General features: G+C 38.8%; 1 protein-coding gene across 2 annotated transcripts in view; it reads left to right on the top strand.

Moving 5' to 3' along the window:
• LOC150081630 (uncharacterized) overlaps nt 1-25,555 on the top strand; it is a 158,818-nt gene that overhangs the window by 53,292 nt on the left and 79,971 nt on the right. The window lies entirely within an intron of this gene.

The following is a 25,555-nucleotide window of genomic DNA, read 5'->3' as shown; positions in this document are numbered from 1 at the left end:
CCTTACTAGTTTTAAATGGTTCTACATTTTGTTTGTTTGTTTGTTTGTTTGTTTATTTAGGTGAGTTTTCTTCAGATCATCATATAGGCTAATCTTTCGCTTGTTGTTGACCGGAATCGATTTGCTTCAAAACGTCTAATTTAATTTTCAAATTCAGTCTTTTTCTTACATTTATAGTCTTCATACTGCATCCAGATGTCACTTTTTAATTCTTATCCAATATTATTAACTCTTTGAAAATGTAAATGCATTGGTTGCATTAATTATGATACGATGTTCTAGTAAACTGTCCATTACGCACAATGTCTAATACTGTACTGAGTAATGACTAGACTTCAGATAAATGCATATACCAGTAATGCAAATATTACAAGCAATATACTTGATCAATTTTTAAAATGTTGATCTCAAAACTATGTAACAAGTCACTGTACTGCAATTAAATTAGTGTGCGAGAAAATTTCTCAGGTTGGCATGGGAAACATTTTAATGCTGTTTTGCTAATCATTTTCAAGCTATCGACTCCATCAAATAAAATGATTTCGTTAAATATGCCAAAAATGCAATCTGTAAAAGAGCGTTATAGTCAGATACAGGTTATAACATAAGAACATCGTTATAGCGAATCAGTGTTAAGAGAACCGTGCTATAATGAGGGCCTGCTGTACTAAGAAAAATAAATGCGCACGGCATAATACACTACGAATTGAAAATTCACTGCAGAACCCTCATTAATATTTTATTCATTTGTTCATAGTAATGAACTACAACAGTAGTATGAGTGGCATCAATTTAATTGTATCTCATATTGTGACTACCTTCACAACAAGTTACCATGATATTGAACTACCTTGAATAAGTAATGCTTCACCAATGGATAGTCTTCTCCATACTTATTCTCGGTGGATACCATCACCCAGATGGCACCGTTTAAAGGCTTGTTGGCCTATCATCAGTGGGTGGGTAGGTACCCCAGCGTTGCAATCATGCCAACCCAAGTATAACTCCACAATATGAGAGATGCGAAATGGTGTATGTACGTAGTGATAATACTAAGGAAAATAAATGCACGAGGCATAATACGCTACTGGGTGGTGGTATCCGTCGAGAATAAGTAACAATAGTCTTCTCCACTGGTGAAGCATTACTTATTCAAGGTAGTGCAATATCATTGTAACTCGTGAAGGTAGTCACAATATGAGATACAATTAAATCAATGGCACTCATACTACTGCTATAGTTCACTACTACGAACAGAGTATTGTGAAATATCACAGAGAGAGAGAGAGAGAGTGTTCTGTAGTGAATTTTCAATTTGTAGTGTATTATGCCTTGTGCATTTATTTTTCTTAGTATTATCACTATGTACACTAGTTATCATGATTGCAACTCCAGGGTACCTGCCTGTCCACCGATGATAGGCCAATAAGCCTTGAAACGGTGCCGTCTGGGTGGTGGTATCCACAGAGAATAAGTAACAATAGGCTTCTCCAGTGGTGAAGCATTTATTCGAGGTAGTTCAATATCTCATATTGTGAAGCTATTCGCAATATGAGATAGAGTTAAATCGATGCCACTCACACTAATGTTGTAGTTCACTACTATGAACAAAGTATTGTGAAATATCACTGAGAGTTATGGAGTACTATATTTATAGACGGCTGTTCTTGTTGAACTAGTAGTGTAATGTTGGTCTCATTTGTATTGGCCATAAGTCACCCTGAGTAAGTTGATGCATTGGAGATCAGTTTGTGAAAATTAGTGAATCATTAAAGATATAATGGAAAATTGAAATGGATGAATTTGCAGCAGTGTTGAATAAACAGAGAATATCAGATGTGGAAATAATTGACTTAAAACAAATAAAAATTTTAATATGTTAGATATAAAGGAATTTAAAAACACCTGTATTTGACTGAATCCAGCAGACTTACTGGAAGGTTATAGCATGCATCAGCCCTCAGTGTCTGTGAAGAAATTCATCTTGTGGAGGAATAAAATGCTGGCCACTTTAAAATGAAAAAAAAAAAAAAAAAAAAAAAAAACTGTTCGAAAAAAAGATTCTATAAGCTTGCATTAAAATGTATTAAAGATTGTGTCATTTTGATGTCATTGAAGGATGAAGCTTTCTTAATTAATGATATTTTGTGGATGTAGGAGTTTTGGAAGGAAAAGTTATTATTTAAGATGTGTTGCCTCACTGTGTTTTGCTTTCAAGACACAGCAAAAGTTCAGCAGGAGACATGATTACAATATATTGAACAAATAAAGTAACGTGTAAATTTGGTGGTATGAATAATTACTGATAGGCAGATGGCTCCCTTTTTTGCCATATATTGCACAGAAGTCACAAGCTTTCGCTGCACAAAAGAAGAGTAAAGAGTAGATAAGAAAATAGATAAATTACGTGATTCCCTCCTCACATACTATCCAGTTGACCTTTTAATTTCTTCAAATTTTCAGCCTCAGCTTACAGAGTCAACTTATTACAGTAATCACCAACTTTCTGGCTAAAAGAAAACTTTCTGCAATCTAAATCTAGTCTAAACCTCTTTCCCTCTAATTTGAATACTGATGATCCTCGATTTCATGGACTAACAGAGGGAAGGGTTGTCCGAAAAACCCAGGAGTTCAAATTTTCTGAATGAATATTTAACGAAACATTTAACTGTATAGTATCCATGGTAAACATGATACACGCAATGCACATACATTACTTATAAGCAATGTAAGTAGTACATATGTAAAAATAAATATACTAGAATAAATAAATAATGTAACAAAAATCAAAAACTATTTTCTCCTACCTTGATGGAGGTAGAACTGAGTTTGTTGTGCCATGATTGTATAGTGGGAATCAGAATAATTTATTCTGTGTCAGTGGAGCTCCTTAGCTCCAGAAATGGCCTGCTAGGATGATGATAAAGCAGGCCAGGATGAAGATGGGGTAGGAGCAGCAACAGGTTTGAAGAATGTGTCCAGCTTTATCTGTTTACTGCTCCCTTATGACAGCTTCTCGTAACGTACGTAAATGGTAGTAGTGAGGCTGGATTTCACCGTTTGAGAGGCTGATATACTGAATGACAAGATCAAGTGCCTCTCGTGCTGCTGTCTTTTTTGGATTATTAATAATTTCTTCCTCTTCTTCATCACTCACCCCCAATGTCAACTGCTTCCACTTCATCAGCAATCTCCTCTGGTAGCCTGGATCTACATCACTTTCCTCTAGCCAGTCAGTTAAGTCCTCCACACTAACATCTCTCTCTTCCACACGGTGTAGCATTTGGTGGAAGTCGGCAGGCTCAAACCCTTCAAAATTAATGTTAGGGTCACTGTCAAAAAGTAACTTCTTCCAGCTATGAGCCAGTGTGGTGGTTTTTACATCATTACAAGAGGCAGCATAGTTGTAAATTGCTGACTTGATGTTATAATTTTATGTTTTTCAGAGTATGCTGGCCTCTTGTGTCTTCAGTTAAGTCTTCTCTCTCCTTAGAGCCTCTTGCAGGAAACTATGAATCCTTGATCCAAATGGGTTGTATTAGGAGGGAGAAACATGGTACAGATCTTGCCATCACTGCTGACTAATTTCTCAGCAACTGGGTGAGCAGAAGCATTATCTAATAAAAGAAGAGCCTTGAAATTATTGGGAGCCACCTTTAAGACCTCTTGTCGATATCGACGTACTTCAGGAACAAAATGCTTGAAAAACCAGTCAGAAAATATGCTGGTGTTGAACCATGCCATTCTTTGAATGGTAGTAGATAACAGGCAACCGCCTCATGTAATCTTTCAAAACGTGGGTGTGCTGATTTGCCCAAGACAGCCAGCTTCAGGCGATAGAGGACATTAGCACTTGCACAGTATAAAGATGAAAAACACTCCTTGCTCATTTTCTTTCCAGGAGCTTTGTCTTCGTTTCTGAAAGCTTGAGTACTTTTTGGTAGGGACTGCCAGAATAACCCAGCCTCAACTCCATTATACACCTGGGATAAGAGCAGGCCCTCCTTTTTTATCAGTTCATTCAGGTGAAGTCTGAAAGGCTCAACTGAAGTGTTGTAGCAGACCCAGCATCACCGTGCTCTTTCTTGTTACACATGGCATGGCGATTTCTAAAAAAGCCACAGCCACCCATCACTAGCTTTGAAATTGTTAATACCCATACATTTAGCCAGTTTCCCAGCTGCAGTGCATAAGGTAACACCAGTAACATTCACTCCACATGATCCCTCCTCCCGCACATAGCATTTGTAAACAGCTTTTTTCTAGATCTTTATCTTTGCTTACTTTCGTGTGCTTTCTGTTACTCATAGAACTCACACCTTCAATATTATACTTTAATGCAAATCTTTGGAGCTTTCCTTTGGCCTTGTTAATATCAGAAACAGTTTGCTTTTTAACTCCATATTGCTCATAAACACTGGCCACCGGGGCACCATTCTCAAGATTTTTAATCAGCTCAAACTTTTGACTGACACTCAAATGTACATTCTTTCTTTTAACACTTGTTTGTTTATTTTGAAGCCATTGCTAGTCACAAAAATGTTTTGAAATAATACTAACAATGGATAAATATTGATACAAAGTGCACTTTCCTCATGCTCATGACCATGCACAACAAAAACAATACTGCTGCTGTGCACACTAACTGGCAGACATCCCGTGAATTACAGTCGGCATCCAGAAAATGCGTACAGAGAAGGGCAACGAGATTGGTGAGGGCAACAAAGGGGTACTCTTATCAAGAAAGGCTTCCTTTCTACAAATTGCAGTATTTGGAGACTAGGCATGTGCGTGGTGATCTGATTGAGGTGTTTAAGGTTTTGAATGGCTTGAGCAAATTTAGTGCTGATGGGATTCTTCCTCTAGCTCAGACTATGCACCTGACAGGTCATATATTCAAATTGAGGAAGTTTGCGTTTAACTAATGGGTGGTTGACTCCTGGAACAAACTTCTGTCTGACGTTGTAGAAGTGGATAATTTAAATAAATTCAAAGAACTGGAAAATCTGTTGAGGAGATGGTTAGGTGAAATGGGAAGGTTTTTTTTTGGCTGATGCTGTATAAGTTTGCTTTCTTGCCTTATTTGCCACTGCTAGTACTAATATTAATACATCAGCTGTTGCATCAATAAATAAGAATTCTTGTTGTGTTGCAGGCATTACTTTAATCTATATCACCCACCAGATAAGTCCATGTCTAGATTATCCTTCTCTCTTCTAAATAGCAGTTTCCCTGAATCCTTAAGGGTACCAGAAATTAAATGAATACCACCACTCTATCTACAAGTATCTACGTGATGCAAGAAAGCGTGCTTATGTAGCATCATCCAAAAAAAAAAAAAAAAAAAAATCATTTCACACATCCATTCACTCTAAACGTTTGTCCAGTTCCTACTTGAATTTATTTAAGCTATCAACTTCCACAACGACAGATGGAAGTTTGTTCCAGCAATCAACTACCCACTAGCTAAAGGTAAATTTCCACACATCTATTCTATAAGTGTCTTTCCTCAATTTGAATTTGTCCCTTCAGGTTCGTAATCTGAGCAAGAGGAAGAATTCCATCAGAATTGAGCATGCTCAACCCATTCAAGGCTTTATACAACTCAATTAGACCACCTCACAGATGGTGCCTCCATAGCCAGGTGGGCAGGAGCAGCAGTGCATAGCACACGCTTCTTGATTAGACCAGGATTCAAGCCCATGACCACCAAATACGGAGGATGCAGAAAGGTCAGGGAATAACCACCGCATATCCCCGGAGCAATATGGCCTTAGTTGCTAATGCTCCTAAAAACCAAAATAACAACCTCACAGGTGCTTAGTAACCAGATACTGCAATTTGCAGAACTTAAGCCTTTCTTGGTAAGACCACTCTTGTTCCCCTCGCCAATCTTGTTGCCTTTCTCTGTACTTGCTCAAGCAACTCTACATCCTTCCTTAAATGAGGCCTCCAGACCTGTATGCAGTACTGTTGTTTTTGTATATTTATCAGATTGATAAATATACAAAACAACAGTGGGGCCCAATTCCGAACAATGGGGACTCCGTAAAGAGCAGTGTCCATTGATTACCATTCTCTGTCTTCTGCCATTCAACCAACCTTTTATCCATTGTAGCAACTTACCCTTAATACCATACTGCTCCAATTTGTTCAGTAGTCTTCCATGCGCAACAGTGTCAAAAGCTTTTCTGAAATCCAAGTATATGATATCAAAATTAATTTTTGCATCCATTTTCTTTGTAACCATGTCTTAGTATTCAATCAGATTTGTCAGACAAGGCTTTCCCTTAACAAAGATGATCTTGCAGTGCACCTTTAACTAGTAACTCCATTATTTTCCCTAGAATAGAAGTTAAACTAACTGGTATGTAATTACTCATGTCATCCTCAGATACCCCATTGTGAATTTGGGGATACATTTGCACATCTCCAGTCTGTGGGGACCTGCTGAGATCAAGGATGGTCTCATAATTATGACTAAGGGTTTGCATACTTTCTTTGCCGCCTCCTTTAATATAACTGGATAGATCCCATACACCCCAGGGTTTATGTTTAACTTTAATTTCTCCTCCACTTTGTGCTCAGTTATTACAAAATAATTAAGCACCCTGTTACAGTTTGATAAACTTCTGGCATTTTCCTTCCTTAACTCCTCATGTATGAATGCAGATGCAAAATACTCATTCAGATTGTCAGCTATTTGAGCAGGATCATCAACAGTCGAACCATTGATATCAAGTGGACCAATCTGATTTATCCCCTTCCTTCTAGAGTTTATATAAGTAAAGAAGTCCTTGCTGTTTTTCTTAGCATCCTTTGCCAAACATTTCTTGTAATCTGCCTTCACTTGCCTAATCTCCTTTGTGACTTGATTACAGACTAGCTTATATCTATCCTAGGCTTCTGTGTTGCCTGATAATTTATATGCATCCCATGCATTTTTATTCTCTGCCAAAAGTCTCATTAGTGCATCTGACATCCATTTAGGCCTAAACCTTGATTCTTAATCGGTATGAGAAGCCTAATAGCCTCCGCGTTTACTTCCTTGAATGCTTCCCATTTAGAACTTGCTGCTGGTAACATCATCAGTTGGTCCTACTGTATACAATTTTAAAAACTGCCTGAGGTCATTGTAGTCACCTTTATGGAAGCAAAAACCCTTCCCTTTACTCCTGATGGTAGTAATATCTTTAAGTAAATCCCACATCAGTAAACTGTGATCACTGCCACCCAGTGGTTCCTTTATCTGCAGATTCTTAATGCACGACTAATCATTGTTGATAATGAGATCAAGAGAATTTATTCTCTCTGGTTGCCTTTGTAATATGTTGCCATAGAAAACAATAATCCAGTAAATCCACAAAAGTGTTGCTAGTGTGCAAATGACCAACCCACAAGTTCCATTCAATATCTGGGAAGTTAAAATCCTCAATTATAAATCAATCTAATTTAATTTAGTAGCCTACTCTATTTCTCTGTACAGTTGCTCATTGTACTTAGCAGACATTATGCCTGTAACACACTCCTCTTATTTTTGCTTTTCCAGTGCTTACATCACAACAAACTGACTCAACATTGCACTGACCATCTATGTCAACTGGTTATGTTTGTTATTTGGTTTTTAGGAGCATTAGCAACTAAGGTCATTGTTGCTCCAGGAATATGCGGTGGTCATTCCCTGACTCTTCCGTATTTCGTGGTGATGGGCTTGAACCCCGGTCTAATTAAGAAGCCGTGTGCTACGCACTGCTGCTCCTTCCCACCTGGCTATGGAGGCGCCTCTATGTCAGCTGGATGCACTTTCTTAGATAGATTTTGTGTTTCTGAACTAACAGCATAACCCCTCCTACCTTCCTATCCTGTCTATCCTTTCTGTATATATTCTACTCCACAAATTCCAATTCTGCACTGCTTATATCAGTTTGACACCATGTCTCTGATGTTCCAACAGTACCTGCCTTTGATGTCTTGACCAGCACTTCAAATTCATCAAATTTATTTATTTTCTGACAGAATCTCAGTTATTGGTTGATTCAACTACTGCTCATCTCAGATGCCCAAATTATTTGCTGTATGATTTCTTTTTCCTCAAAGGTGGTACTTGTGCATATGTCCATTCTGATATTCCCTGTCAGAGACTTGGCAATTTGGAATCTCCTCTCTTTGATCTTCTCTGGCTTAAAATCTCTCTACCTCATTTTGTCAAATTCATCTGTTGTCTCTACCGTTCTCCCAACTCCACTAATCACTTGGAACTCTTTGACTTCCTCTCTTTGCAACTCTCTCCAGTCCAACTTTCTTAACAGTGAGGTAATTTTCCTTGGTGATTTTAATGTTCACAACTCCAGCTGGCTTGTGTTTTCTAGTCACACCGAATCAGCTGGGCGAGATTCTGAGGCTTTTGCAATTACTAGTGACCTTGCACAGATTGTTCATTTACCTACAAGAATACTGGACAATCCTAATCATACAGCTAATACGCTTGATCTTTTTCTCACAAACAACCCTTCTAAGTACACGGTCGAAGTGAGAGTTCCTTTAGGCACTTCAGATCACAACTTGGTGATTGTCTCTTCTCCAATGGAGCCTTTATCTCATGGCTGTTCCCAACCTCGTGTTGTTTGCATTACAAGAATGCAAAATGGCATGACCTGCGTGATTTCTTTTCCTTGGTCGGATTACTGTTTTAAAACTTCTGATGTCAATGTTTGCTCAGGTCATGTCAGTGAAATTATTCTTGCAGGAATGGAATCCTTTATCCCAAACTCCACTTTAAAATCTCGTCCTTTATCTAAACCTTGGTTTTCCAATAAATGTGCTAAGGCTGTTCAAGAGAAAAATGTTCCATATAGTAATCGGCTTGTCTCTAATTCTTCAGTTTCATTTTCTGCCTACACCAAAGCTCGCAACAATTGTAAAGCAGTTACTAATCAGTCCAAACTGGAGTTTGAACAGGCTAAGAGAAGAAAACTTGCTTCTTGCCCTAATGGTAGCCGAGAATTTTGGTATTTTGCCAAAGCTATTGGCTACAACTTTTGCCCATCTCTGCTCCCACCTCTGTCCAAACCAGATGGTTCTGTTGTCACTTCAGCCAAGGATAAAGCTGACCTGCTGGCATGCCATTTTTCTTCCAACTCGTGTATTAATGATGTTGGTAAAACCCCTCCCACCATTCCCAACACGCTCCATTCAATGCCTCCTGTGGTCTTCTGTCAAAAGGATGTCAGAAGGATTTTGATGAATCTTGATGTTAAGAAAGCTCCAGGTCCTGATGGTATTTCTCCACTTGTTCTCAAAACCTGTGCTCCTGAACTTACTCCTATTCTTTGCTGCCTTTTTTCACTTTCTTATTCCAAAGGTGTTTTTCCTTCTGCTTGGAAATTTGCTTATATCCAGCCAGTTCCTAAAAAGGGTGACAAATCTCTGTCATCCAATTATCGTCCCATTGCAATTACTTCTACACTTTCTAAAGTAATGGAGAAATCAATTAACCCCCAACTCTTAAACTACCTAGAAACCTTCCGTCTGATCAACGATCGCCAGTATGGATTCCGTCAGTGTCGATCCATTGGTGATATTCTGGCTTATGTTACCCATTTATGGACTAATTCAGTGGAAAAGGTTCGGTGAAACACAAGTAGTTGCTCTTGATATCTCAAAGGCTTTCGATCATGTTTGGCATAAAGGTCTTCTAAACAAGCTTCCATCTTATGGTTTGCCAACTGTTTTTAGTAATTGGTTATCCAGTTTTCTCTCTGATTGCTCACTGAGGGTGATGGTAGATGGCTCTCTGTCTTCTAACTTCTCCATTAATGCCGGTGTCCCCCAAGGTTGTTCTTTCCCCCACTCTTTCCTCTTGTATGTTAATGATCTTCTTCCATTGAGTGGAAATCCTATCCATAGTTTTGCCGATGGCAGCACATTGCATTCTACTTTCCGTTTTGAGAAACCTTGCCCTGCTCAATCAGCTTCAACTTCTCGAAAATCTGCTACCAATTCCTTAAATGCCGATCTTCAGGTAATTCTCCAGTGGGGCAAAGACAACTTAGTTGATTTCAATCCTTCTAAAACTCAGTCTTGTCTTATATCTCGCAAAAAGGATTCTTCTGCTCCTATGCTTATCTTTAGTGAGACTCCGATTTCTAGGCAAAATGATATATCTCTTTTGGGGATTACCCTGACTTCTAATCTCTCTTGGCACAAGCACATTACAAATATTGCTTCCTCTGCATCTAAAAAACTTGGTTTTCTCTTTTGCTCTCGCCGTTACTTTTCTTCCAAACAGCTGCTCACTCTGTATAAATCGCAAATCCGCCCTGCCATGGAATATTGTTCCCACATCTGGGGTGGTGCCCCCAAAACCGCTCTCAGGGTTCTTGATTCCATTCAGAAGAGGGCAGTTAGGTTAATTAATGATTCATCTCTAACAGAGTCTCTCCACTCGCTGTCTCATAGACGTACTGTTTCTGCTGCATGCCTCTTCTACAGATACTTCCATGGGCACTGTTCTTCTGAATTGGCTTCCATAATTCCCGTTCTCTCCTTCAAAACAGTCCGAACACGTGCCGCTACATGCAAATATCCATTTACTGGCCAACTTCAAACTCAGAACGAACTTTTCATCTTCCTCGTTTATTCATTCAACTGCCGTTTTCTGGAACAACCTTCCTTCATACCTATTTCCTGAAAATTAGTCTACAGAAGTTCAAGTCCAATGTTAACAAATATCTTCTTTCGTCTTCTCAACCTCCAACCCAAGCACGGTACTAAGTACTATAGGTTCTAATACCTCTCATGTTTGGATTTTACATTAAAAAAAAAACTATACTGCTAGCATTGGTGTACATGCAAGTATATATGCACATATTCTTAGTTATCCTAACACAGCCCATGTATTTATTTGTTCCATGATGACTCCTGCCAGTCCCCGAAAACCCCAGCATCCTGCCCTACAATCTAATAGAAGCAGTGCAAGAATAACTTGCACCTCTGCCTGGGGCTACTGTTAATCTTTTAGTATGTGAATCCCTCCAAGCTAACAGTTTTTCGACCCAACTAACACTGCCTCGATAGTATCAGCAAATATTCTTGTACCCCTTCTATTTAAGTGTATCCCATCCCTTTCGAAGCAGTCTCTCCTGTTAACAAGCACATACCACTCGGAGAAAAATATAACACCTGACCCCTCGCACAATCTCCCAGGGCTGAATTGATTGACAAGGCTGTCATTGTGTACTCCTTCCTGTTGTGTCTTGGCAGAATTGCAGACACTTTCAAATTTAACCCTAACTCACAAATTTTGTTGTTAAAAATTGACCTATACTTGTTAAGTAAGTCTGCAGATCTCCTATTCTTAATGTCGTTAGTGTCAACATTTACAACATTGTCACCCTTTGTATCCTTAAAAGATGATATCTGCTGTACAATGTCATCAACTTTTGCCCTTGGCAAACATACCCTGGTTCTATTTTAACTTATCCTTTTCACACAATATATTACCTGTCTCTCTGACAATGGAGTCACCGAAAATAAACTATCTCCTGAGGGACAAGCATATTCTGCCTTGGAGATTACCTATGTGTAACCTGATGCACAAGAGCTTTGGCATTCAGTTGAGCAGCTGGGAGTTTGAAGAGTAGAGTAGCGGTCCTCTTCGAGGACCTCTACCCTACTCTTCAAACTCCCACAGGCGCCCATCAGAACGCTGAGTTGGCACCTAATTTCCTGACAATCTCTGCACCTAGCACTCACAAAGATTTCCTTCTTGGCTAGATCATGTTCTGTTCCAGAATGATCCACAAACATTTCACAAGCTGCACATTTTGTGAGGCTGTGATGTGTTGGAAAACTGCCCCTCGCCCCCTTGGTTCTCCCCTGAGCCGCAGCATTCTTGTTACTTTGTGCTCGTTGCTTTGCTGCTGTAGTCTGGGAATGATATTGGATTGAATACAATGAATTTGTAGAATTAATAAGCTTAATCAATTATCGATGCTTCTCTATCTAATAGATTTCTAAATGCAGTGATATGTACTACGCTAGTTATAGGCCTAATGACTGATGCATATAATTAACAACTTTATAGAGAAATAGTGGGCCAGTAAATCAGATTGTCTTATAATGGGGGATTTTAACTTCCCAGATATAGATTGGAACTTGTGGGTTGGTCATTCTCACACTAGTAGGGTTTTTGTGGATTTATTGGATGATTGTTTTCTACAGCAGCATGTTCAAGGGGCAACCAGAGGGATAATACTCTTGATCTGATTATCAGTAGTGATTTTTCCTGCATTAAGAATCTGCAGATAAAGGAACCACTAGGTGGCAGTGATCACTGCCACCTAGTGGTTCTGATGTGGGATTTAAAAGATGTAACTACCATCAGGGGTAAAGGGAAGGGTTTTTGCTTTCATAAAGGTGACTACAGTGATCTCAAGACAGTTTTTAAATTCTATACAGTGAGACCAACTGGTGATGTTATCAGCAGAAATTCTAAATGGGAACTATTCAAAGAATTAATCTTGGAACCTACTAGTTCAAGGTTTAGGTCTAAATGGATGTCAGACGAACTAATGAGACTTGTGGCAGAGAAGAAAATGCATGGGATGCATATAAATTATCGGGTGACACAGAAGCCTGTGGTAGATATATGCTGGTCTGTAATCAAGTCACAAAAGAGGTTAGGCAGGCGAAGGTAGATTATGAGAAATCTTTGGCAAAGGATGCAAAGAAAAACAGCAAATGTAGTAAAAGGAAATGAATCATGTTGGACAGCTTCATATTGACAGTTCAATTATTGGTGATCCTGCTCAGGTTGCTGACTAACTGAATGTGTATTTGCATCTACATTCACACATGAGGAGTTATTCAGGGAGGGAAATGGCAGAAGTTTATTAAACTCTGGCAGAGAGCTAAATGATTTTATAATAACTGAAAACAAAGTGGGAGAGAAATTGCTGAAGTTAAACATAAGAAAGGCACCCAGGGTAGATAGGATATATTAAGTGGTATTAAAAGGAGCAAAGTAAGTAAATAAACCCTTAGCCATAATTATGAGACCTTCCTTGGATTCAGGGGAGGTCCCCGTGTACTGGAGATGTGCAAATGTGACCCCAATTCACAAAGAAGGATCAAAGGGAGACAAGTAAATTACAGACCTGTTTGTTTAACTTTTGTTCCTGGGAAATTAATGTGCGGCACTGGTTAAAGAAGCACTACAGGATCATCTAGAAAAGACTGAATTTATAGTTCAGACAGCATTGCTTTGTTAAGGGATATCCTTGTCTGACCAATTTTATTGGATACTATGATGTGGTCACAAAGGAACGGGATGCAAAAAATAATTTTGATATCATATACTTGGATATCAGGAAAGCTTTTGACATTGTTGTGGATGGAAGACTACTGTACAAATTGGAGCAGTATGGCATTAAGGGCAAATTGCTACTATGGATAAAGGGATGGTTGAGTGGAAGCCAGAGAATGGTAATCAATGGACACTGCTCTTTGTGGACTAATGTTATTATTGGAGTCCCCTGGGGTTTGTTGTTGGGTCCATTGTTGTTTTCTGTGTTTATTAATGATATTGATGAAGGTATATCAGGCTTAATATCCAAGTTTGCAGATGATACAAAGGTTGGCAGGGTTGTTAATGACACTAATGACAGTATATTATTGTTGCAACATGATCTAAAAAAAGTTGAGCAGGTGAGCTTGAGAGGTGGCAACTAGAGTTTAACATTGAGAAATGTAAAGTACTACATATGGGTAGCAGTAACTCCAGAGTAACGTATCAACTGTGTGGTACTACACTCAGGGTGGTAGAGAATGAAAAAGACCTGGGGTTAATTGTGTAGTCAGATATTAAGTTTCTCAGCAGTGCAGACAGTCTGCAGGAGTAGCTCATGGTGTATTGTTAATGATATACAGGAAATTTTTCTAGCAGGGATAAGGAGGTGATTATCCACTTGTATATAAGGCAATGGTCGTGCCACACCTTGATTACCATATATAGGTCTGGAGGGCTCATTTTAGGAAGGATGTAGAATTGCTTGAGCGAGTTCAGAGAAGGGCAACAAGATTGATGAGGGGGAACAAAGTGCTCTTACCAAGAAAGGCTTAAGTTCTGCAAATTGCAGCATCTGGAGACTAGACACCTGCGAGATGATCTGATTGAGGGGTATAAGGCCTCGAATGGGTTGATCAGGGTCAATTCTGATGGGATTTATTCTCTTTCTCAGATTACGAACCTAAGGGGGTGCAAATTCAAATTGAGGGAAGACAGTTGTAGAATAGTTATGTGGAAATTTGCCTTCCAGCTGATTGCCGGAACAAACTTCCTTCAGTCGTTTTGGAAGTTGATAGCTTAAATAAATTTACAGAGGAATAGGACAAACTTTTAGATGGAATGGATGTGTGAAATGGTTTTTTTTTTTTTTTGCTGATTCTACATAAGCTTGCTTTCTTGCATCATGTGTCTCCACTACTACTACTTGTAAACAGTTGATATCAGCATGGTCTCTGTAGAATTTGTAGAGAATCTATACATAGACAAGTGTAATTTGTCATTGTTCTTAAAAAAAAACTTTCAGACATATACTGTACATTGTGATCAAAAATGAACACGACTGACTTTGTATCTTCAATTTGCAGTATTGTAGTGAACTGCGACATGTTTGGTGATCATCTAGACATAATAATTCATGGATCACCTGTTTATGTACATTCATTTGAGCCTGAATTATTTATTGCATGTTGAATAAATGTTTTGACATTTTAAATTAGCAATTTTAACAACCAGATAAAATCAGTTTCCCCGAAATTTTATTTTAAATTAGTTGAAAATGCAACAGAAATCCACAAAGTGTTAAAAACAGCATTAACTGCAATAGGCATGTTGTAGTCATGGTAACCTGACAGGTTACCCTCAAAAATAACATTTTCGTGTTAATCAGTGATTAAAAATCTGATTATTTATTTATTTATTTTTTTGCCTTCCTAAATATAGTTATACTTTTACTGCAATAGTTTCTGAAGTGATTTTTTTTTAATGATTTTTGTATGGAAATTGCATTCAAGAACTTGTCAGGTTACCTGCCATTATCTTTGCAACTATTTGGCATTTTTCTTGAAAGTAGTGACCTATTACCAGACCAGCACTAACACTATAAAGTTTCAGATTACTTGTTTTTCTTCTTCCACTAGTTCAGTAAACATCTGCAATGTTATCCTTATTATATTTTTGAAAGATTTATTATTGTTTTCATAGAGCAGAGCAGAGCAGATAATTATATGAAACATGATAATCTCTGAAGAAATTGGCAAACTTCACAGTGCACTAAATTTGAAATAAATTTTGAAATAAAACTGCAAATAGGAGCCAATAGCATCAAATATATATATACAAATGTTTTTAAATTTTTAATAATATTTATGTACATAATAAGCAGAAAAAAAAAAAAAAAAAAAAAAAAAAGAAACGTGCCATTTCAACCTTCCATTCGTTCCAAATGCCTGTCCGGCTCAGCCTTAAATTTATTTAGGCTATCAACTTCCACACATCCATTCTACAACGTTGGGCCTCAGTATGGGGTCCAGCGGCTAAATGACCAGATGAACAACGGTACACGACACTACACATGTACAATATCCATACACTTTTGAATCTCTGGCATTTCCAGTAAACTGGCACACCCATCACAATGCAAGCAATGTGGAGATGGGGGAAACCCCTGGTGCCACTTGACACCAAACACACTTTACATCCATTCTACAACTGTCTTTCCTCAATTTGAATCTCTGCTCCCCTCAGGTTCTTAATCCACACAAGAGAAAAAATCCCATCAGCATTCAGCTTGCTCAACCCATTCAAGGCCTTATACACCTCAATCAGAAGAGTAGGCACCTGCTTGCAGGTGCCTACTCTCCAGGCTTTGCACCCCTTTATTGTCCTTCTTTGTACTCATCCTAGCAACTCTACATCATTCCTAAAATGAAGCCTCTAGACCTGTACACAGTACTCTAGGTGTGGCCTGACCATTGCCTTGTACAGTGGAATAATCCCTGCTAGCAAAATTCCTATATATCATTGACAAGACTCCATGATCTGCTCTGGCAGCCCATCTGCATTGCTTAGCGAACTTCATATTTGACTGCACAATTTCCCCCTGGTGTTTTTTACTTTCCACTTCCCTGAGTGTAGTACCACATAGTTGGTACGTTTCTCTTGGTTTATTGCTACTCATATGCAGTACTTTGCATTTGTCAATGTTAAACTTCAGTTGCTACTTCTCAGCCCATTTGCCCAACTTATCTAGATCCAGTTGGAGTAGCATACTGTCTTTACTGTCGTTAACAACCCAGCCAACCTTTGTATCATCTGCAAACTTGGACATTAATCCTGATATATAACTTCATCAATATCATTGATGAATACAAAAAACAACAATGGGCCCAGCACCGAACTTCGTGGACTAATAACATTTGTCCACGAAGAGCAGTGTCCATTGATTACCACTCTCTGTCGTCTCCCACTCAACATCCCTTTATCCATTGTAGCAACTTACTCAATGCCATACCTCTACAATTTGTACAACAGTCTTCCATGTGCAACAGTATCAAAAGCTTTCCTGAAATCCAAGTATATGATATCAAAATTATTTTTGACATTCAGTTCCTTTGTGACCACATCATTAGCATTAGTAGAGACATATGATGCAAGAAGCAAGCTTATGCAGCATCAGCCCAAAAAAAAAAAAAAAAAAAACCCTTCCACTTCACCCCTCCGTTCGTTTGAAATACCTGTTCAGCTGAGCCTTAAATTTATTTAGGCTATCAACTTCCACAACAAGGGATGGAAGTCTGTTCCACCAACCAACCACCTGCTGGCTAAAGGCAAATTTCCGCACATCTATCCTACATCTGTCTTTCCTCAATTTGAATTTATGCCCTCTCAGGTGATTATTTTGAGCAAGAGGCAGTATCCCATCAGCATTGAGCATGCTCAAACCATTCAAGGCTTTGTACACCTCTATCAGATCACCTCGCCGGTGCCTAGTCTCCAGACACTGCAATTTGCAAAACTTAAGCCTTTCTTCGTAAGAGCAACCCTTCGTTCCGTTTACTAACCGTGTTGCTCTTCTCTATACTCGTTCCAGCAGCTCTACATCCTTCTTGAAATGAGGCCTCCAGACCTGTATACAGTACTCAAGGTGCGGCCTGACCATTGCCTTATACAATGGAATAATCACCTCCCTATCCCTGCTAGAAAAATTCCTGTATATCATTGATAAGACACCATGAGCTACTCTTGCAGCACGTCTGCACTGCTCAGAGAACTTCATATCTGCCTGCACAATTACCCCCAGGTCCTTTTCATTCTCTACCACTGGCAGTGTAGTACCACAGAGTTGATACATTGCTCTGGGGTTGCTGTTTCCCATATGTAGTACTTTACATTTGTCAATGTTAAACTTCATTTGCCACCTCTCAGCCCATCTGCTCAACCTTTCCAGATCCTGTTGCAGCAGCAGCATAGCGTCATTAGCATCCTTAACAACCCTGCCAACCTTTGTATCATCTGCAAACTTGGACATTAAGCTTGATATACCATCATCAGTATTATTTATAAATACAGAAAACAAAAATGGACCCAACACTGAACCCTGAGGGACTCCACTAATAACATTAGTCCACGATGAGCAGTGTCCATTAATTACCACTCTGTCTTCTGCCACTCAACCATCCCTTTATCCATAGCAACAGTTTGCCACCAATGCCACACTGCTCCAATTTGTGCAGCAGTCTTCCATGTGCAACAGTATCAAAAGCCTTTCTAAGATCCAAATATATAATATCAAAGTTATTCCCTGCATCCAATTCTTTTGTGACTACATCATAGTATCCAATCAAATTGGTCAGGCAAGACCTTCCCTTAACAAAACTACACTGAGCTATAACTGAATTCTTGTCAAGATGATCCTGCAGTGCTTCTTTAACTAGTGCTTCCATTAATTTTCCTGGAACAGAAGTTAAACTCACAGGTCTATAATTACTTTTGTCAGCCTTTGATCCTCCTTTGTGAATTGGGGTTAGATTTGCACATCTCCAGTCTGTGGGTACCTCCCCTGAGTCCAAGGAAGCTCTCATAATTATGGCTAACGGATTGCTTACTTCCTTTGCTGCCTCCTTTAATATAATTGGATAGATCCCATCCACCCCAGGTGCCTTTCTTGTATTTATCTTCAACAATTTCTCCTCCACTTTACTCTCAATTATTACAAGATCATCTAGCTCACTGCCAGTGTTTACTTCATCTATGGCATTCCCCTTCTTGAATCATAGTATCCAATCAAATTAGTCAGACAAGCCCTCCCTTTAAGAAACTCATGCTATGTCTTAACTTTTCCTTCAGTCTTGTCTAGATGATCGTGCAATGCTTCTTTAACCAGTCACTCCATTATTTTCTGCGGAATACAAGTTAAACTAACAGTTCTATAATTACTTGTCACCTTTTGAACCCCATTTGTGAATTGGCGATACATCTGCACACCTCCAGTCCATGTGGACCTCCCCTGAGTCCAAGGAAGCTATTATGGCTAAGGGTTTGCTTACATCCTTTGCTGCCTCATTTAATATAATTGGATGGATCCTGTCCACCCCAGGTGCCTTCCTTATGTTTAACTTAGGCGCCTCCGTAGCCAGGTGGGAAGGAGCAGCAGTGCGTAGCACACGCTTCTTGATTAGACCGGGGTTCGAGCCCGTCACCACCAAATACGGAGGATGCGGAAAGGTCAAGGGAATGACCACCGCATATCCCGGAGCAATATGGCCTTAGTTGCTAATGCTCCTAAAAACCAAAATAACAAACAAACAAACAAACATAACATATGTTTAACTTCAACAATTTCTCCTCCACTTTGCTCTCAGTTATTACAAAATCACTTAAATCACAGAGTTTATCAATCTATAACTCCCTGTTAGAGAATGATAAACTTCTGGCATTCGCCTGATTGAATAACTCCATGTGTGAATGTAGATGCAAAATACTCATTCAGTTTATCAGCTACCTGAGCACGATCATCAATAGTCAACCCATCTATGTTAAGTGGTCCAATCTGATTCATCCATTTCATTCTAGAGTTTACATAAGTAAAAATCTCTTTGCTGTTTTTCTTTGCATCCTTTGCCAAGGATTTCTCGTAATATGCCTTCGCCAGCCTAACCTCCTTTGTGACTTTATTCTAGACTAGCTTATATCTGCCGTAGGCTTCTGTGTGACCCGATAATTTATATGCATTCCATATATTTTTATTCTCTGCCACGAGCCTCAATTAATTCATCTGACATTCATTTAGGCCTGAACCTTGAACAGTATTTCTTAGTTGGAATGAAAAGCCGAGTAGCCTGCAAGATTAAGTCCCTGAAGACTTCCCATTTAGAATTCAACTTTGGTAACATCATCAGTTGATTGCACTGTACAGAATTTAAAAACTTTCTGCGACCCCTGTAGTCAACTTTGCGAAAGCAAAAGCCCTCCCTTCCTTGATGGCAGTTATATCTACCACTCTGTCTTCTCTCACTCAACCAACTTTTTTATTCATTTTAGCAGCTTGCCCTTGATGCCATACTGCTCCAATTTGTACAGTAGTCTTCCACGTGCAAACAGTATCAAAAGCTTTACTGAAATCCAAGTATTTGATATCAAAATTATTTTTTGCATCCAGTTCCTTTGTGACCACATTATAGTATCCAATCAAATTGGTCAGACAAGACTTCCCTCAAAAAAACCCCATGTTGTGTCTGAATTATTACTGCTATCTTGTCTAGATCCTGCAGTGCTTCTTTAACTAATGACTCCATTATTTTTCCTGGAACAGAAGTTAAACTAACAGGTCTGTAATTACTGTTTCACCCTTTGATCCCTCTTTCTGAATTGGAGATACATTTGCACATATCCAGTCAGTGGTGACTTCCCGAGTACAAGGATGCTCTCATGATTATGGCTAAGAGTTTGCTTACTTCCTTTGCTACCTCCTTTAATATAACTGGATAGAACCCATCTACCCTAGGTGCCTTTATTATGTTTAACTTCAACAATTCTTCCTCCACTTTGCTCTCCATTATTACAAAATCATTTAACTTCGTGCCAGAGTTTGGTAAACATGTGGTCCTCTCCTCCTTGAATAACTCCTCACGTGTGAATGTGGATGCAAAATACTCATTCAGTTTGTCAGCAACCTGAGCAGGATCATCAGTAGTTGAACTATTGATATCAAGTGGACCAATCTGATTCATCCCCTTCCTTCTAGAATTTACATACGTGAACAAGTCTTTGCTATTTTTCTTTTCATCATTTTCCAAAGATTTCCTTGTAACTTGATTGCGGACCAGCTTATATCTACCACAGGCTTCTGTGTCACCTGATAATTTATATGCACCCCATGCATTTTTCTTCTCTGCCACAAGTCTCATTAGTTCATCTGCAATTCATTTAGGCCTCAACCTTGAAGAATGTTTCTTATTTGGTATGAAAAGCCTAGTAAGTTCCAAGATTAATTCTTTGAATGGTTCTCATTTAGAATTAGTTGTTGGTAACATCAGCAGTTGGTCCCAGTGTATACAGTTTAAAAACTGTCGTAGAACAGCGTAGTCACCTTTACGAAAGCAAAAACCCTTCCCTTTACACCTGATGGTAGTTACATCTTTGAGTAAATCCCACATCAGCACACAGCGATCACTGCCACCTAGTGGATCCTTTATCTGCAGATTCTTATTGCATGAAATATCACTGCTGCTTAATGCATGAAGTAGAAGGGCTGTGTTAGATCAAGAGTATTATCCCTCTGGTTGCCTCCCTAACATGTTGCTGTAGAAAACAATCATCCAATAAATCCACAAAAGCCTTGCTAGTGTGCAAGTGACCAACTCACAAATTCCAGTTAATATGTGGGAAGTAAAAATCCCCAATTATAGGACAATCTGGTTTACTGGCCCACTCTATTTTTGTGTTTAATTCTGCATTGTACTCATCAGAGTCATTAGGCCTATAACAAACTCCTATCCTCATTTTTGCTTTCCCAGTGCTTGTGCCACACCAAACTGAGTCAACGTTGCACTATGTCAACTGGATGTACTTCCTTAGATTTGATGTTTTTCTTAACTAACTGCATAACCCTTCCTATCCTGTCTATCCTTTCTGTACACACTCCAAATTACAATTCTGCATCCCTTATATCTGAGTGACACCACGTCTCTGATATCCCAACAATATCTGCCTTGGATGTCTTAACCAGCACTTGAAATTCATCAAATTTATTTACTGTACTCCTAGCATTGGTATACATGCAAGTATACAACCATCTGTTCTTACTCTTAATTACTCTAACACAGCCGTTGTATTTATTTGTTTCATGACTCCCAGCAGTTCCTGAAATCCCCAACAACTAGCCGAGTGGGTAAAGTACCTGCCTGGCAACCCAAAGGTCGCGGGTTCGATTCCCGCCTCGGGCTTGGATCAAAGTACTGCAAAAACCTTGGGAGGTGCAATATGGCCACAGAAGCCGATGCGCCAACAACTACCAAATCAAAATCAACCCCAACAACTTGTTTTCCGGGCTGCTGCTCATTCCAATAGAAGCAGTGCAAGAGTCATTTCCACCTCTGCCTGCAGCTACTGTTAATCTATTAGTCTGTGAATCCCCCCAAGCTAGCAGTTTTCTGACCCACCTAACATTGCCTTGATAGTATTAGAAAATATTCTTGCAGCCTTTCTATTTAAGTGTATCCCACCCTTGTAGTAGCAGTCTCTCCTATTAACAAGCACAGACCATGCTGAGAAAAATTCTACTGTACGAGCCCTGCATAATTTCAACAGGGCCAAACTGATTGACAGGGCTCTCATCATATATTCCCTCCTGTCGTGTCTGGGCAGGATTGCAGACACTTAAATTTAACCATAACTCACAATTTTTTTTTAGCATTGACCTGTACTTGCCAAGTAAATCCCCAGATCTTCACACTTAATGTCATTAGTGCAAACGTGTCCAACGATATCACTTTTTGTGCCTTTAAAAGATGGTATCTGCTCTACAACATCATCAACTTTTGGCCCTGGCAGACATACCCTGGTCCTATTCCACCTATCCTTTTTGTGCAATATATTTCCTGTTTCCTTGACAATTGAGTCACTGACAATAACTAGCTCCTGTGGGACCAGCGCATTCTGCCCTGAAGATTGCCACTGTGTTGCCTGGTGTACAAGAGTGAGCTCTGGCATTGAGTTGAGCAGCTGAGAGCTTGATGGGCCCCCCATTTGTAGGCAGTTTTCCTTTAGAAAGCAAGTTATTAATCACTGGAATAAGTGATTAATAACTTGCTTCTTGTCTCCATTGGTAGTTGACTGCAAAGGTTCAGAAAATTTAAAAGGTTGGATATGTGCCTGTGCACAATATTTCCCCACCACCTCCTCTCTTGCACTGTATGACCAGTACTATTACAAAAAAAGTATTTTTCAGAATTACCAGTATGCTTCTTATGCTTCTCTTGTAGCTTATTCTGTTCACATGGGAAAAAGAAATTTTCAAAAGGTCTAGTATAATGAACATGTGTGGACTGTATGTGAGACCTGAAAATTCTGTGCATGTTGCTTTATCATCAGTCTGGCTATGCAAAATCTGGCTATTGTTGGTGTTTTTTGAGTTAATGTGGCAGCATAGAAAGAAGTCAGCATTGCAAGGTGCTGTTGCCGCCCAGACAAAATATGACACCTGGTTTGAAGAATATCATTCATGAAAATTTGCTGATCCAACAAATGTTTTTAAATCTGGGTTTCTTGAAGCACTTGGCAAAAGTGTAGATGGGAATGGCTGTTTTTAGTACATTTTCAGCAGATTCTTTGCTCTCACTTTTTAAAAAAGGTGGAGCTCTTTTGTGGGACCACAAATTAGAAAGCTAACTTTGGATCAACAGTCTGAAGGATCATTAAATTGAAAGAGAAACATGGGTGGCTTTAAAATCTTTCTTGGTTTCCTTGTAGAAACAAAGGAGGATCCAAATTGACAATGTCTGTTTAGTTGAAGATCTGTTAAAATGGATTTTTAATTAAGCATGTATGATAAGATTTTAGATTAGTATTAGTTTTAGCTATCTGGTACAAGGGAGCCACAAGCTTTTACTGCACCAGCCAGAAAAAATAATAAAATTATTGTATATGAAGGGTATAACCTCATTCTGTACAAAGCATTGAGCAAACTAAATTTGCTACTTAGTGCATTGATCTCATATTGTGGAGCCATTTTACCATGGTACATCCATTTGACTTCATTTTGTTTTACTGTTCCTTCTAACATCTCATGACATTACGGTATTTTCCATCACTGGGCTGTTCAGGTCTTTGCTATGTCTACCCCTGTATGAGATTCCAACGATTGAAACATGGGTCTGAGTAATGCATTTTATTTAGAGTAAGTAGTGCAATACCAAGGCAACTTGTAGAGATCCTCCGCAATAAGATCTATGCGCTAATTAGCAATTTTAGTTTGCTTAATGCTACGCATGAAACGAGACTATATCATTAATTTGTTATACAATGATGTTATATACAGATTTTGGCATAAACCCATTTGACTTCACAATAAAAAATTATAAAAGTAAAAAATATATATAAAAACAAAAGTAAACTATCTTTGAATTTCCCTCCTTCCATAGGTAATTGTCCAGCTGACCTTTAAATTTTCCCAAGCTGACAACTTGAACTACCAACTGATGCAGCTCATTCCAGTAGTTCAACACTAGTTGACTAAAAAAACTTCCTACAATTCAGTTTAAATCTCTTTCCCCATAATTTGAGTTCATGGCATTCTCCTAGTTCTGAAATCATTTATAACAATGAAAATTTCCCTTAATTCATTTTACTATCTCTCCTTTCCCCTCAGGCCTTATAGACTTCAATCACTTTCCCTCTGAGGTGTCTGGTTGCCAAGCCCTTTAGCTCACATATTTGAGATCTCCTCACATGGATGCCCTTTTGCTGATATTATCAAGTGGGTTGCTCATTTCTGGACCCTTTCAAGAAGCTCAATGCCTTCTGTTAGACGCAGTCTCCATACTTGGACACTGTATTCCAAGTGTCTTAAAATTGTCTTATATAGTGGAATTACAGCTTTCTCAAGAAAATTAGCAATTTTAGTCCTATCAATAAATCACTGATAGGACACCATGGGCCTTTCTTGCTGCCTGTATATACTGATCAGTGAACTTTATGGCCACCATTATCCCAAATCCCTTTTATTCTCTATTGTTTTTAATTCAATCCCCATCAAGGTGTACAAGTTGCTTTTGGGTTCCCCAGATGTTGAGACCTTGCATTTTGCTGCATTAAAACATAGTTGCTACTTTTTCTGACCAGCCAGTCATTAACCACTCTCCTAATTTTCACATCATCTGTAAGTTTTGTCATCGTTCCTTCTATTCTTTCATCAGTGTCATTTACGAAAATCAAAAACAGCAATGGTATCAGACCCAGTCCTCGGGGAGGGCATTTCTAACGTTAGAACAATCTGAAAACTACCCATCAATTGCAACCCCCTTCCTATGCCTGTATAATATATCTTAGAATCTTACCCATGATCCAAACACATTCCTGCTTATATAGTAACCTCTAGGTACTAAGTTTAACACTTTAAATAGATTGAATAAACTAAATGCTAATAGTCTCCTTATTCTTTCTTAGATGTCCATATAGGAGAACATAATTTAAATTGAAAAAGGGATGGTTGCAGGATAGATTTGCCTTCAGTTATAGAATGATTGTAAGAATAAACTTCCACCTGGTGTTATGAGTTGAAGTGGGCAGGTAGAATAAATTTAAGGGAGGATTAGACAAATTATTAAAAGGGATGGGCAAATGATGCAGATGTTTTTTTGTTGTTGTTGATGCTGTGTAAGCCTGCTTCTTTGCATTATATGCCACTACTAATTCTTATCTCACCTGAGGCATGAAAAGACCTTAATCATCCATGTTAACAGTACTGAAATTACTATCTCACATGGCCTTTCACAGTGATTTTATGTTGTCTTCATAATTTTTAATAGTATGATAAGGTCTTCTAGTTGTGAAAGTGTGGTATCAGACCCAATTATTATGCCTCCCATTGTGAATTTCAGTACACAGATTACAAGACAACTGTTCATGTAATCTGTGTACTTACTACTTGCCAACAGTACACATGCATTAAAAAATTGTATTACAACTTACTGTGCCAATTTAGACAAATCTGGTATACATTATACACATCTCATTACACTTATTGGATCTTGTTTTGCACAATATACTACATCTGTATGCATCTCTAGCACATGCTGAACAAGATATCCATATAGTCAAAATCAGCTTTACTCAATTTGTTTTGTGTTTCATTTGAACAACCCTTATCCAGATGTTAGGTAATATGATATATATCATGCCACCCCGGGGGCTCACATCTGGTGAGTATGGGCTTGGTACACCCAGGGTCCTGAGCTGGATATCATCATTCTTCTCTTTCTTGGTGATTCC

Source organism: Mastigoproctus giganteus, chromosome 8, assembly GCF_048544385.1.
Source record: "Mastigoproctus giganteus isolate SK-2022 chromosome 8, ASM4854438v1, whole genome shotgun sequence".
NCBI classification, from domain to species: Eukaryota; Metazoa; Arthropoda; class Arachnida; order Uropygi; family Thelyphonidae; genus Mastigoproctus; species Mastigoproctus giganteus.
Note: the sequence above shows the minus strand (reverse complement) of the source record. Positions and strands in the feature narration are given on the sequence as shown.